Here is a 13,926-nt window from a genome sequence, read left to right as displayed (position 1 = left end):
TCTTCTTCCAGGTGAATTTTGTTGTTATTTTTTGAGTTCTATAAAATAATATTCTGATTGGTATGACACTGAGTAAGTAAATTAATGTAGGTAGAATTGTCATTTTTATTATATTGGCTCAGCCTACCCATGAGCAATAAATATATCTCCAATTATTTAGATCTGTCTTTAATTTTGTGAAAAGTATTTTGTAATTTTGTTTATATATCCCTGGGTTTCTTTTGGCAGGTAAACTCTCAAGAATCTTATATTGTCTCCAATTATTTTCAATGGAATTTCTCTTTTTATCTCTTCCTGCTAGATTTTGTTGGAGATATATAGACATGCTCATGAGGTGTGGAGGCTTATTTTATATTCTACAACTTTACTAAAGTTGTTTTAACTAGTCTTTGGTTGATTCTTTAGAGTTCTCTAAAGAGAACATATCATCTGCAAAGAGTGATAGTTTTATTTCCTCATTACCTATTTTTATTCCTTCAGTTTTTTTTCTTTTCTTACTGCTAGCATTCCTGGTACAATAGTGAATGATGGTGGTGATAATGGACATCCTTGTCTCACCCCTGATCTTAAGGGAAATGGTTCAAGTTTCTCCCTACAGATAATACTTGCTCTTTGTTTTAAATAGATACTACTTATTTAAATAAAGACTCCATTGGGATTCAACTTTAAGGAAGGTGGGTGAATGTAAGATGTTGCAGGAATGTAAGAGGTTGCAAGAGTAAGCACTCTACCTGCCAGGCTTCTGCTAGGCTCAACCCAGGGCATTTTGTAAAGCAATCTATTCCCAAGGAGTTTTCTTTCAAAGACAATCACTAAAATGGCCTTATTAATAAGGGGCAAAATATGACCTGATGAAAGCATGTGGCATGATTGAGATAGACCTTATAAAAGCCAGGGAGTCATCTATCCCAACCACTCCCTTTACCTTCATTTTAGAGACAAGGAAAATAAGTACCAGAGACCTTCAATGATTGGTACTAGCTTATACAAGGACAAAGTGTAAGAGTCATGATTCAAATTTAGTTGCCCTAACTCAAGTTTTAAAATTACCCTGTTCCCTCTTCAGATGTTGCAGCAGGGAACTTCTTTGAAGTCACTAGTGGGGAAGTAAAAGATGGGTTTTTCCCTGAATGGATCTGATCATAAGATCATGAGACCTCTAAAGATGATGACCCAGTAAGAACAATGCAAAAGAGGTCACTATTGAGGCTTGCTGAACTCCATTTCCAAACTCCCCAAATTTTCACTTTATCAAAGGTCCAAAAGAGTAAAAGGACTGTGAGGTCTATGCTCTCACTCCAACAATTGTCAGGGGAAGAATAAATTCCTAGTGTTTTATTTAATATGCTACACAATCACTTTCTTTCATAATTTTTTAGATCCACCCTACTTCATGTCTTTTCTAGCTTGAAAAAAACATCAGGTTTCCAAGCAAAAGGTGACAGATCTATGGTTAGACAATAGTGTGCCTGAAAAAGTTCTCCAAATTTTGCTTGACCATATGGCCAATATGAGTCAACAGTGTGATATAAGAACCAAAATACTTAAGAAGATATTGGGTTGCCTTAGGAGAGATGTTGCTTCCAGGAATAAGCAAATATGTAGTCCATGTATTCTGTCAGAGTATATCTGTCTGATATATATCCCTAGTCAGAATACATCTGCTGAATTGTGTTGACTTATGAGAACTATAGTTAAGAAGGATATGGACAACCTGGAGAGTCTCCAAAGGAGGTCACCAGAATGTTGAAGAGTCTTAAGTCTACTACGTAGGAGAACCACTTGAAGGAAATGAAGATATTTAGCCTAGGAAAGAGAGTTCTTCAAGTATCTGAAGGACTGCTAGACTTGTTTTATTTCGCAACAGACAACAGAGATAGGAGCAACAGTAGAATTTGCAGAGGCAAATTTAAGCTTGATTTCTGAAAAAGCTTTCTAACAATTAGAGTTGTAAGCAAGAATAGTCAGTGAAATGGGCTTCCTTTGAGATCAGTTCCCCTAATACTCATTGAATGAACATTTATTTTAAAAGTTAGAGATTGTTTTGGGTTATGCGGTGAACTAGACTGCTTCTGGAAACTTACAACTTGAAAATTCCATGATTTTGTATTATTTTTAGTTCTGGGTAGCATATTTAATAAAGGCATCAGAGGATCAGGTGATGCATAGAGAAAGGAAAGCAGGGAAGGAATAAACAGGCAAAAAACCAAAACAAAACAAACCCACCACTCCAGGCGGTGCTAAAAGCTGATGGAAGGATCAAAGGAACTTAGAGTATTTATGCTTAGGAAAAGTCTATTTAGGACATGATAACTTTTTCAAGGTGAAAGGATTTGATTCATTCCACTTAGTTGCCATCTGAATTTTTGGAAATTTTCTATTGGAAAGACAGAGGCGTTTGTGTAGATTGCAGGTGAATTCCCCATGCAAGGAGTTTGCAATTATTTCAAAAAGAAATATCCCAATGAAAGTGCACGTCAATCAATTATCTGAGACTTTAAAAGAGCAGATACAGATAAATCGAAGAGAGAGACAGAGACCGAGACCGAACGAGAGAGAGAGCGAAAGAGAGAGTGAAAGAGAGAGAGAGAGAGAGAGAGAGAGAGAGAGAGAGAGAGAGAGAGAGAGAGAGAGAGAGAGTTTTACACCTGTATCTATTTGTGACATTATGAAAACGCAAGTCTGGCCAATGGGAGGAGCATTTTACCAACCCTTACCTGCTTCTGTGTTTCTGACTTTCTTGTTATTTGGGTTTTGGACCTGAACACCTCCCCAGAATGCTCGAGCTGCCTCGGAGAGGCTCGCAGTTCCTCCTTCATCCTTAACTTCGCCTTTTTTTTTTTTCCCGCCACAATTCCCTTTCACCCTCCTCTCCACTAGTAAGGAGACGGTGTTTTCCATCTCTTCAGATGCTTTTTCTTCCTTCCTTCCTTCCTTCCTTCCTTCCTTCCTTCCTTCCTTCCTTCCTTCCTTCCTTCCTTCCTTCCTTCCTTCCTTCCTTTCTTTCTTTCTTTCTTTCTTTCTTTCTTTCTTTCTTTCTTTTTTTTGCCTCCTAAGAAGATAACTTTTAAGTTCACATCTGGGCGGGGGAGGGACGCCGCACTTATCAAAATAATTACTGGGATTTAGGAGGTGGAAAATATTCTTCTGTTTACACTTTCATTTAACGCTGATGCTTAAAGCGAAAAATTCAAAGATCTAGGGCTTACATTATAACTTTTTATTGTCTTTTATTTATAAAATCAGACTTTTATGAGTTTAGGCCAGTTACTTCATAATTCTGAGCTTCCGGAAAGGTGGAAAGGAGAAACTGTTTTCCGGTGATCTGGGAAAGGATGTTGGTTGGATTGGAGTTTTTTGGCACATTGCACGAGGTAACTTGACTTACTAATTAAAATACCTTGTGGAGATGCCGGGGATCGAACCCGGGGCCTCACACATGCAAAGCGTGCGCTCTACCACTGAGCTACATCCCCCCGCTTGCGTTTATGTTTTTTATTCTTTCACTTCAACTTGGTATTTTAGCAAATTAATATTTAGCTTTTCTTTTTTTGTTTTCTTGGTCATTAAACTAGGTAAAGGGGGTATTCTAAAATTCTGAAAATCCCATTAAGGAACATATAGAGTAACAGCCAAAATGGAAACAAGAACACTATTTTCCATTGCCTTTCCTCCCCCTGAATTCTGAGTTTTTAAAATGGAAACACAACCCTCCAGCCCCCCAAACACACAATTTCAACTTCACGTGGTTGACTGAAGGGTTTTGAGCAAAAAAGAAACTGCTTTTTCCGACTTCGTGTCCCACTCTTCGTGACCACATTTGGGATTTTCTTGGCAAACGCTTCGGTATTTCCTTCTCTAGCTCATCTTATGGATGAGAAAATCGAGATAAAAAAGGTTAAGTGACTTGCCAAGGGTCACACAGATAATAGATGTCTAAGGCTGACTTTGAACTCAAGTCCTCCAGACCCCAGAGCCTGCATTGTATTCAGTGCACGAGAAAATCCTAAACTGAACACTGTAATTATAAGGATCAAGCTTGACTCAGAAGAAGAGACGAAAAAATAAAGCCCCTTCTTTGCAGGAGTTTTAGGGACACTATGGACGTACATATGTCTGTGGGGGGGCGGGGAGAGACAGAGACAATGACAGAGAGACAGACAGAAAGACAGAGACAGACAATCGGTTGAATAGGTTGAAAGACTAGTTCGTTTTGCTGCCCTCCTTTCCCCCTTTTAAATTCGTTGTTACAAGGGATGGCTCACCAGAGAGGAGACAAAAGGAATATTTCAGAAAAAAAGGAAGGTAAAACTTCGAATTTTAAAAGGAAACTTTATCCTGGGTGCAGAGCAAGAACAGATAGGCTATGGGAAGTTCTCTTAGGAAGTTACAGATTCTATGAGAGATGACAGAGAGAGGAGAATCAAAGATCTGCTGTCTGGTACTTCTACTTACCAAGTCTCCCACAAGGTTCCCATTTCCACAGCCTTCAATTTTCATCTCCCTTCAGCTCCTAGCAACTCTGAACTCTGTTCACCATCCCCTCTTCTCTGTTTCATCACACTTTCCTACTACTTTTCTATCCTTTCCTTCTGGACCCCGTAATGCCCTGGTCTGCCTTCTCAGTCTTCTCTTTATTGCTATCACCCTGGATAACAGTGGAACCCCGCAGATGGAAAGAGGAACTGAGGAGTTCTAATTTGGTGTGGGAGGGGAGAATATATAAGGCTTCAATTTGATCTTAAATCCGGGGAGGCGATGGGGAGGTCCCGATGGAGATTTCTTGGAAGTTGACCTCTTGGGTCCGGAGCGCAGAAGTCAGGGCTGGAAAGTGATCTGAGTGAGTGCCAGTGACATTTTGGAATGGAGAGATGGGGAAAGACCTAGACAAGAACCCGAAGAGGCACAGAACAAGAAAGGCTGGTTAATAAAATATTTTGGTAATTATAAATCAATTTTGCAGAGTCCAAGAGTAAGCAAAACTTCGGGAGGTTAAAAGGGGCCTGGGAAAAAGGCTGGAGCCACTGTCCTTTTGGCTTATAAACCGTCGAGGGCACTAATAGTCGAGCTACAGAAACTGCTGTTTTTGGTCATGTTACAGAAGATCCAAACCTAGGGCGAGGGGAGAGTGGAAGTGTGTACCTTGTCCCTAAGGTCAAGTGGGCATGGGTCCTCTGGACACCGTAACCTGACCGTAGTGGAGAGGCCGAGATCTGTAATTGTGAATAAATTCAAGCTCAAAAGAGAAGTCGAAAAGGAATCAAAGGACAAGTTTCCCCTCCTAGAACGCGAAACTAGAAAAAAATAAAAACTGCCAGCCTGACTTCCTCTGCCTCCCATTCCACTGCCCAGCCCTTAAAGACTGGCCTCTGGAAAGGACGTATGCTCCAAGTTGTTCCCAAGCGGGAGAGCTACGTGGCAGCTTAGAGGGGGTTTGGAAGTAGTAGTTTTTACTTGGGCAGTTCTCCTTGGACACCAAGGTAAGGAGAGTCGAAGTAGCTTTGCGCATCCGAGTCCCAGGAGGAAAGATGTGTCCTCTGATTCCTGCTTTGGAATCTTGGGCTTGACTTTGTTCCATATGCATATTGACACTTTACTATCTTTTAGAGGTTCCCTGAGAGAAAAGGTAATCTGTGATCACTAAACCCTTGCTGTACTTTAAAAAAAAAATTTTTTTTTCGGTCTCGAGTATCAATTTGACTCACCTTGCAAAGTTACGCAGTCTCTGTGGCGCAATCGGTTAGCGCGTTCGGCTGTTAACCGAAAGGTTAGTGGTTCAAGCCCACTCAGGGACGCAGTTAAGGGTTTTCCTTAATGTCTTTTCCCCCTTCGTTTCTCCATTTTTATAGGCTCTGCCGGTTCATGGTCTCCAATACTAGAGCTTAATAGTAAGGTGAACTGAATAAGCAAACTCCCTCTCTTCCAATGCAAGTAAACACCATCTCATTGTGAACGAATAAAATGAATGAAAGCGTATTTATTAGGAGTTTACCACAGTAAAATTTGGATGTGTTTTTTAATCAAAAGAGACGATCTAAGCTTTAAAAGAGCTTTTATTGTATTAAGGAAGACAATACATCTAGGAAATTGGTGACCAGGGAGGAGTGTTTTGTTCGGGGGAGTGGAGGGGAGAATTTGGGACTGTGGGTTGGAAAAATAAACTTTATCCCGGGCTATAGGAATATAGCATAGCGAAATGACCCTGGTAGATGGCAGTATGGAATTGTAGCTGAAGTATGACCCTTGTCTCAGGGGCAGTCGGTAGATATCCTAGGCTAAGGGGATTCACTTGTACCTAGTCTCCAATCACCTGTATTGGACCCCAAAGCAGAAGGTAGTAAATGATTATTCCCAGAAACTGGATCCTGGCTTTTAGAGGATAGGGGTGGAGGTCCAGGACGTGGGTTGTGTGCATCTTAGAGAGTTTCCTAGAGCTCTGATGACTAACCCATGGTCACACACCTAGTATGTATAAGAAGAAGCCTTTAATAATGACTGCCAAGATCTGTATCATTATCCAATGGTACACATAGCCTCTCTGTTTGGAGGCCCCTGGAATCTTAAACTCAATTTGTCCAAAAACTGAGAACATTACTTACCTTACCACCACTCCCCAGAAACAGTTCGGATGTCTTCCTTATTTCTATCTGTGTCACCTACTTAATCAACCTCTTCTATTATCTAATGGATACTTGTAGACAAAGGAGAAGTAAAGGGAACCTTATCAAGGACAGACCCTTGGAACAACACACACTAAGGTGTAGGGAAAGGTCTGAGAAGTTTCTTGGGAGTCAGAAAGGAGACAGAGAACGGGAAGAATGGGACTGATGAATAAAGCATAAAGTTATTCATGATGTCAGTTGTAGTTGCCTCATTTTCGGAAGAACATTGACATGAGTGAGCATGAGCATAGGCAAGTTAATTAACTGTATCAGCAGGAGTTTCAGCATCTGGGAGTTGAGAACTTTTCAGGGCCGAAAATACCCAGCAGAAGTTGAGGAGAGAACCTTAAGAGACGCTGGAAATGACAGCTGCATGCTATTGTGTGCGGATCACTTCAAGTAAACTGGAAATATTTAAGTTGGAGAAGAGAATATAGGGTGACCCCAAAAAACACAGCCAAACAGAGTGGAGATGCCGGGGATCGAACCCGGGGCCTCATACATGCGAAGCATGCGCTCTACCACTGAGCTACATCCCCAACAACGAGTAAGGTGGTTGAACGAGAGACTCAGATGTGCTATATATGGTGATTTCAAACGGTTGCTTTCACATTTCTACTTTCGTGATCATAGAACCTGGACCCACAGTTAGATAAATCAGAGAACTGACAGCCTGTTACTATGGACAGAGGATTACGGTGGAAAAGGAGGTAGACTGCATCATTATACCGACCTCTCCCAACCGCGTCTGCGGATGTCCAATTTCATTCGCTTTTGTTACCTGGTTACAATAGAAAGACAGAAATAAAATCGCAACCTAAGAAAGAACAAGGAATGGAGGGACTTCGGTTGACATTCACCAGCAGAGGAAAAAAGCCGCGGTTTTGGTCGGTGATTCATAAAGAAATGCAGTATATTGCCACCAGCAAAATTAATACGTCCATTCATAGCTCAGAGGAGAAGATTGAAGTAAAGAATTAGTGTGCTCACTTCCCTCCCCTCCCCTCCAACACTCCTTTCACTCTGAGCTTTTCCTTTTGAGATCCAGACCCTGATTTCTATTGTCCAGAGGACCTAGAATGACCTCTTTCACACCCTATCAGGACAGATTTTGTGCAAGGTGTAGAATCGTGGGTGGCAAGCCCAGCAGTTAGGAAAATCTGCTTTCAAGAACTGCCTCTGTCATATACTGGCTGTGTGACCATGGAAAGGGCACTTGTGCTCTTAGTTGCCTTAGCATCTCTACCCTCACCTTCAGCAGCTTTCTAAGACTGTAGGGAGTTCCCACACCTGGAGCTCCCTGCTCCTATAAGATCAAGGGTCTGGACACCTCAGCTCCTCCCCCCCCCCCCAAAAAAAAATCACGGCAAAAGGAAGACAAAATTAGATAAATCTTTCTGAATCAGCTGTTAAGAACTACCCTCCCTCCCTGGAGAGGGGAAGAAGGACTTGGGAGAAACTGGCAGTATCCAGCTATTCTGATTCTTTTTTTCTCCCAGGTCAACAGATCCTGCCCAAATTTCACTCTGCTCTCCCAGACCCTCTAAGACTCAGTAACCTCAATCTGCCCTGGGGAAGTAGAGGCCAAAGCAGCCTGCTAGGTTCTTAGTCTGTTAAGATCCTTTTGAGCGAAGCCAAAGCTCTAGGTCCCACCAAGTCCATTAGGAATAGATCTTTTCTTTCTTTTCTTTTTTTGTCAGAAATGTATAATTCTTTTTGTAAATTTATTTTCAGAGTTCCACAATCACTTCCACATAACTTAGATTTTTTTCCCCTCCCTCCCCCTCCTTCACCTCTACCGTCCCTATCTCTCTCTGAGACAGCATACAATTTTATATAGGTTCTATACATACATTCCTATTAAATACATTTTGACCATAGTCATGTTGCATAGAAGAATTAAAATGAATAGGAGAAATCATAAAACAAACCAAAACGTAAGACAAAAGAAAATGATCTGCTACAATCTGCAATTGAATTCCATAGTTCTTTCTCTGGATGTGGAAGGCATTTTGCCTTAAAAGACCATTGGGAATTTTTTTGAGTCCTTGAATTGCAGTGAAGTTCTAAGTCTACCAGAAAAAATCCTAGCACATTGTGGTTGTTGCTGTGTACAAAGTTCTCCTGGTTCTGCTCTTTCGCTCAGCATCAGATAATATAAATTTTTCCAGGCCTCTGTGACATCTTCCTATTCATCATTTCTTACAGCACAGTAGTATTCCATTACATTCACATACCACAATTTATTTAGCCATTCCCCAATTGATGGGCATACCCTTAATTTCCAGTTTTTGGCCACCACAAAGAGTGCTGCTATAAATATTTTTGTACATGTGGGACCCTTTCCCATTTTTATGGTCTCTTGGGGATGTAGTCCTAGAAGCGTATTGCTGGGTCAAAGGGTATGCACATTTTTGTAGCCCTTTGGGAATAGTTCCAAATTGTTCTCCAGAATGGTTGGATCAGCTCACAGCTCCACCTACAATGAATTAGTGTTCCAACTCTCCCACATCTTCTCCAACATTTATCATCTTCCTGTTCTGTCGTGTTAACCAGTCTGATAAATGTGATGTGATATCTCAGAGTTGTTTTGATTTGAATCTCTCTAATCAATAGTGATTTAGATTTAGTGACTATGGATATCTTAAATTTCTTCCTCTGAAAATTGCCTGTTTGTATCCTTTGACCATTTATCAATTGGGGGGAAAACCTTCCATTTTTTACCCTTACTTTTACCTCTGGAGCCAAGAGGAACAAGTCTAATCTCTCTCCCAGTAGTTAAAAGACAATTATCATGAACTTCTTAGGACTTCTTTATTTGGTCTCTCCTTTTTTATTCTGACCAGGCAAAACCAGTGAGTTACTTTTTTTTCTTGACTTACATTTGTTTGCTTGTTTTTATTTATTTTATTTTTAATATGTTGCATAAAACAAGCATTTCCACAACATAGTACAATTTTTAAAATGCACATGAAACTGCAAATCTACTATGCACAATTTTCTATCCCTTTCAAATATACAACAAAATTATCATGTAAATTTCTTTTTAACCTTTTTTTCTTTCCAAATCTCTCCCCAGATGTCTACCATTAGACACAAATAGGGATGTGTGTGTATGTACACACACACACATATATGTAAAATTATACTATGTACACTTCTATTTATCAGTTCTTTTTCTGGATGCAGATACCATCTTTCTTCAAATACTCTTTATAGTTAATTTGGCTATGCTTTTAAGTCCTTTCACCATCCTGGTCACCCTCTCTCTGGTCTTCCAAAATTATAAATGTCCTTCTTAATATAACAATAATTTAAAAGCCTGACTTTTATATTCTTAGAAATATTTTAAAAATAAAACCATATTCAAATACTCCTAGCAGTTCTCAAGGTAATTAAAAAGTCCTTCACAAGAACACAGAAGTATTTAAATCTTCTAGGAGAGAAGTTAAAAGAATAGAGATTAGCTATAAAAGCATAGAGATTAGCTCCAACAGAATCTTAGAGGTGACTTTCAATCTTTCTAGTGGGAATAGTTGGGCCCAATGATTCAGCGATTATGAATTTCCTTTAGGAACCTCTACAATTTCACAGAGTACATGTAATTAATACAAGCTCAGTGGAAATATTTTACCATCTATTCAGAATCTCTTTTATAAATAGGTCAGAGTTTAATGTCCCATCAAGCAAATTGCTGGAAATAATAGAGTCTGATTTTTTGTGAGGGAATTTTTTTTTTCTGCTAGTAAAGAGGGGTGCCATTTTATTTCTGGGTGCCAGATTATGAAAAACTGAAATGGCAAACCCCATCAAACTTGTTAGGCTTATATGAACCTTATTGAATGGATAAGTCTTGGGACATCTATTAATAATAGATATTTGGACATTTTGAACATCCAAAGTCTCAAAGGCTCTGGTGAGGTTGGTTTTCAGGAATCAATTAATAGGTGACACTGGTGAGGACTTAGGTCTTTTCAGGAGAGAAGATTGGGTCCAATACCCTTTTTTAGAAGTGACAGATTTCCTATCCTATGCACAGCTATATCAAGTCGAGATAGAATAATGTGAACCTGCAGTTTAAGCATACTTTTAATTGGCTTCCCCAATAAAATATTATCAGTGACTCTATTGTTTATATGCTAAAATTCAAACTCCACAAATTGGCAAGACCTTCTAAAATCTGGTTTCAAAAACATTTTAAGCAAGCTGTTCTATGTACCAGTCAAACTGGAACATTAATGGTTTCTTGACATCGTTTTATATTCGCCTAATTTCAAGCATACTCATGATTAAAATATACTTCTTCCTCCTACTTAAGTTCTACTATTTCAGGGTCCAGCTCAGGTACAGCCTGCTTCATGAAACTGTTTTCCCACCTTGGACAAAATCAATGAACACATAACCCTGTGGTTGTGTCTGCCTATTTTGTGTCTATTCTGATTTGTTCTTAGGTGAAGAGAGGGCTGAAACCATGTGAGTTGCAAAAGACCAGAAGAGGAGTTTAAAGTAGAATTTGTGGGCAGCCAATTCCAGACCACCAGCAGAGCATTAAGAAAAGACCAGAACCAATCCCAGCAACAATTTCTGTCTAGTGAAGGGTTTGACATGCTTACACAGTGGAACACATGGTCTTCCCCATTTTGCCCATATTCAGAAAGACCTTTTTACAGAGGTGGAGCCCAAACATGGGGATTAAAGAGAAAGTCACATTTGGTGGTAGGAGAATGGGAGTAGATGGAAAAAGATTGTCAATGTCTATATTCCAAAGTTGGGGACCAAACAGGGAGAAATTAAAATTCCTAATCCTTTGTCTCCCGCTGGAGCATAGCAGAATCGTTTCACCTTATATGAACAATGCCTCCTGGATATTCTGCTAGGGAATGCATACTCAAGATTATGAACAATATGTATGAATTCAGTGTTTGCCAAGAATGTAACTCAGATTTAGCATACAATCAACTACCTCTGTAGCTTTAGAAACATGTTATGGTTAACAAGAGGGAAGGCTTATAATGAACATTTCTCATAATTAGTCTAAGGATGAAATACATTTAGTAACTGTGGGATATAACTGTTACCTTGTGATGGGCAGCATCCACAAAACAGTTGGTAGTGATTATTTTGAGTGTGACTTGGGAAGAGGCTAATATTATCTTATAGTTAAAATTTGAGTGCAAGGGTAAAAAAATATCCCACTCAGCCTTTTTTTCCCAACAAGTTATAAAGAGAAAAATATCGTTGAACTTTTAAGATACAACAACAATGCACATATGTGTATATGTGTTTTTGTGTACATGTATATACATACACATATATAATATAGTTACAAAAGGTTTCAAAGAAAACTCTGAACTCAATATTAAATCAAAAATGATAATAATAAATTCTTGCTACCATGTTTCTTTTACTTAGGAAGCTTCCATTTCACTACACAATAATAAATGCCTTCCTTCTTGCACTAAAGCAGATCAAACCAGCTCCAGCTATGCCTGATGCTGCTATCTGTCCATCTTCTCAAAGGCCACTTCTCTACCAAATATACCCTCCCCCATCCCACCCCATCTCCTCACTTACCAGTTCCGGAACCATAATCAAAACACCATTGCTCTTGTTCTTGAAAAGTGTGTCAATTTACTCTTCTGAAGCTCCATTGACCATTTCTATTTAACTTCTATTACAATTATTAGCTCAGTTTGAGACTCAAAATTGATTTGTAGTCCTCAAATACCTACCTGGTCCCCTTCTTTTCAGCTTTAGGGTGTTTGTTTTAGATGAAAAGTTATAAATTTAGTCACAATTTCTCTAAGCTCCCAGTTAGGAAAATTTCTAACATTCAAAACTCAGAACCAATGACCTAATCTCTCCATCCAGGTTGACATGAATCCATGAACGCATGACCCTATGGTTGCTTCTGCCTATGTTGTGTCTATTCTGATTTGTTCTTAGGTGAAGGACTACTAGAGAGGGTTGAAACCATGTGAGTTTCAAAAGGCCAGAAGAGGAGTTGATACTAGAATTTGTGGGTAGCCAATTCTAGACCACCAGCAGATCACTAAGAAGAGACCAGAACCCATCCCAGCAAGGTACTGATTTCACAGTCAAAATCTCGACTCTTACAAGCAAGGGAGAGACTATCTATTGACTATGCTGCACTTAGAAGTGAACTTGATAGAGCCAATGCTTTGTGGAAATGCTTCAAGTTTGAGCCCACTCTTCCAGGGGCTGAAGTAGTAGTATAGAGGAGAGTATGGTAATAGTTCACAGGGATGTGCTTATTACTTCTGGTTGTGCTGTATCTTCTCAGTAAATATTCCTTTTTAACAGTAATTGATATTGATGATATTGAATGACATTGTGGAATGAATCATTGAATCAAATGATGATACTGGAAATTGATGTTGGAAAGAACATGCCAAAATGGGGAGATGGGATCAAGTTGATAGTATGAGAAAAAGACAGCATAATCCCTTAAGACTACTCCTAGAACCTTCATAAGAGATATCCTCACTCTGTGGGCTCTGATTCATCACTGTGAGTGTATTGGGATAAGTACCCCAAGAGCCTGTATGAAGTACACAATAAGATAAAAGGAAATTATGAAGAAAAAAGGAAAAGAAGGACTAGCTCTGTCAGATTTTGAATTATTCTATGAAGTGATTATTGCGCAAATTATTTCATGCTGACAAAAAAGTAAAATAAGTACAAAAGCCCAAAATAAGCAATCGAGAATTTAAATCAAAGTTATATATTAAACTAAAGGTTTACAAAAAGGTGGATTGTAAAGCAATTAAAAGGTAGTCATTATTCAATATCTCAGCCAGAAGGGCTAATAGAAATTTCAACTGAATTAAGAGAAACATGAGATCATTAACTAGGACGAAGGTGAATCTACTGGATTCTGCCTTAGTCAGATAAGATACAGAATACTAGGTTCAATCCTGATCTCCACATTTTGGAAAAACATTGAAAATATAGAGAGCATCCAGAGGAAGATCACCAAAATGGTGGTCAGTCAACAAGGATTTTAAGTGCTTATTGTATGCCAGACTCCATGCGATAACTTGGAATACAAAGAAAAGCAAAAAACAGTCTCTGCCAGCCACAAGCTCATATTAAAAAGGGTGAGGCACCATGTAAATAACTATGTGGGGTGAATGGAGTATTCAGGAAGGACTAGCACCTTTGGTGTGAGGACTTGTCAAATCTTTTCAGAGTTGATTGACCACCTTTGGCGTCCACCTTTCACCTGCAGCTCCAAGAAGCA

General features: G+C 39.3%; 3 non-coding genes across 3 annotated transcripts; 1 reads left to right on the top strand and 2 right to left on the bottom strand.

Annotated features, from left to right (window-relative positions):
• Positions 1–3,404: 3,404 nt before the first annotated feature.
• Positions 3,405–3,476, bottom strand: TRNAA-UGC (transfer RNA alanine (anticodon UGC)). The gene has a single exon. It is a non-coding gene; the product is annotated as a tRNA-Ala (tRNA).
• A 2,245-nt stretch (positions 3,477–5,721) lies between these two features.
• TRNAN-GUU (transfer RNA asparagine (anticodon GUU)) lies at positions 5,722–5,795 on the top strand. Its single transcript has one exon. It is a non-coding gene; the product is annotated as a tRNA-Asn (tRNA).
• A 1,334-nt stretch (positions 5,796–7,129) lies between these two features.
• On the bottom strand, positions 7,130–7,201 carry TRNAA-CGC (transfer RNA alanine (anticodon CGC)). The gene has a single exon. It is a non-coding gene; the product is annotated as a tRNA-Ala (tRNA).
• Between the last annotated feature and the right edge of the window lie 6,725 nt (positions 7,202–13,926).

Source organism: Notamacropus eugenii, chromosome 6 (assembly GCF_028372415.1).
Source record: "Notamacropus eugenii isolate mMacEug1 chromosome 6, mMacEug1.pri_v2, whole genome shotgun sequence".
Taxonomy (NCBI): domain Eukaryota; kingdom Metazoa; phylum Chordata; class Mammalia; order Diprotodontia; family Macropodidae; genus Notamacropus; species Notamacropus eugenii.
The sequence above is the reverse complement of the archived record's forward strand: the minus strand, read 5'-3'. Positions and strand labels throughout refer to the sequence as shown.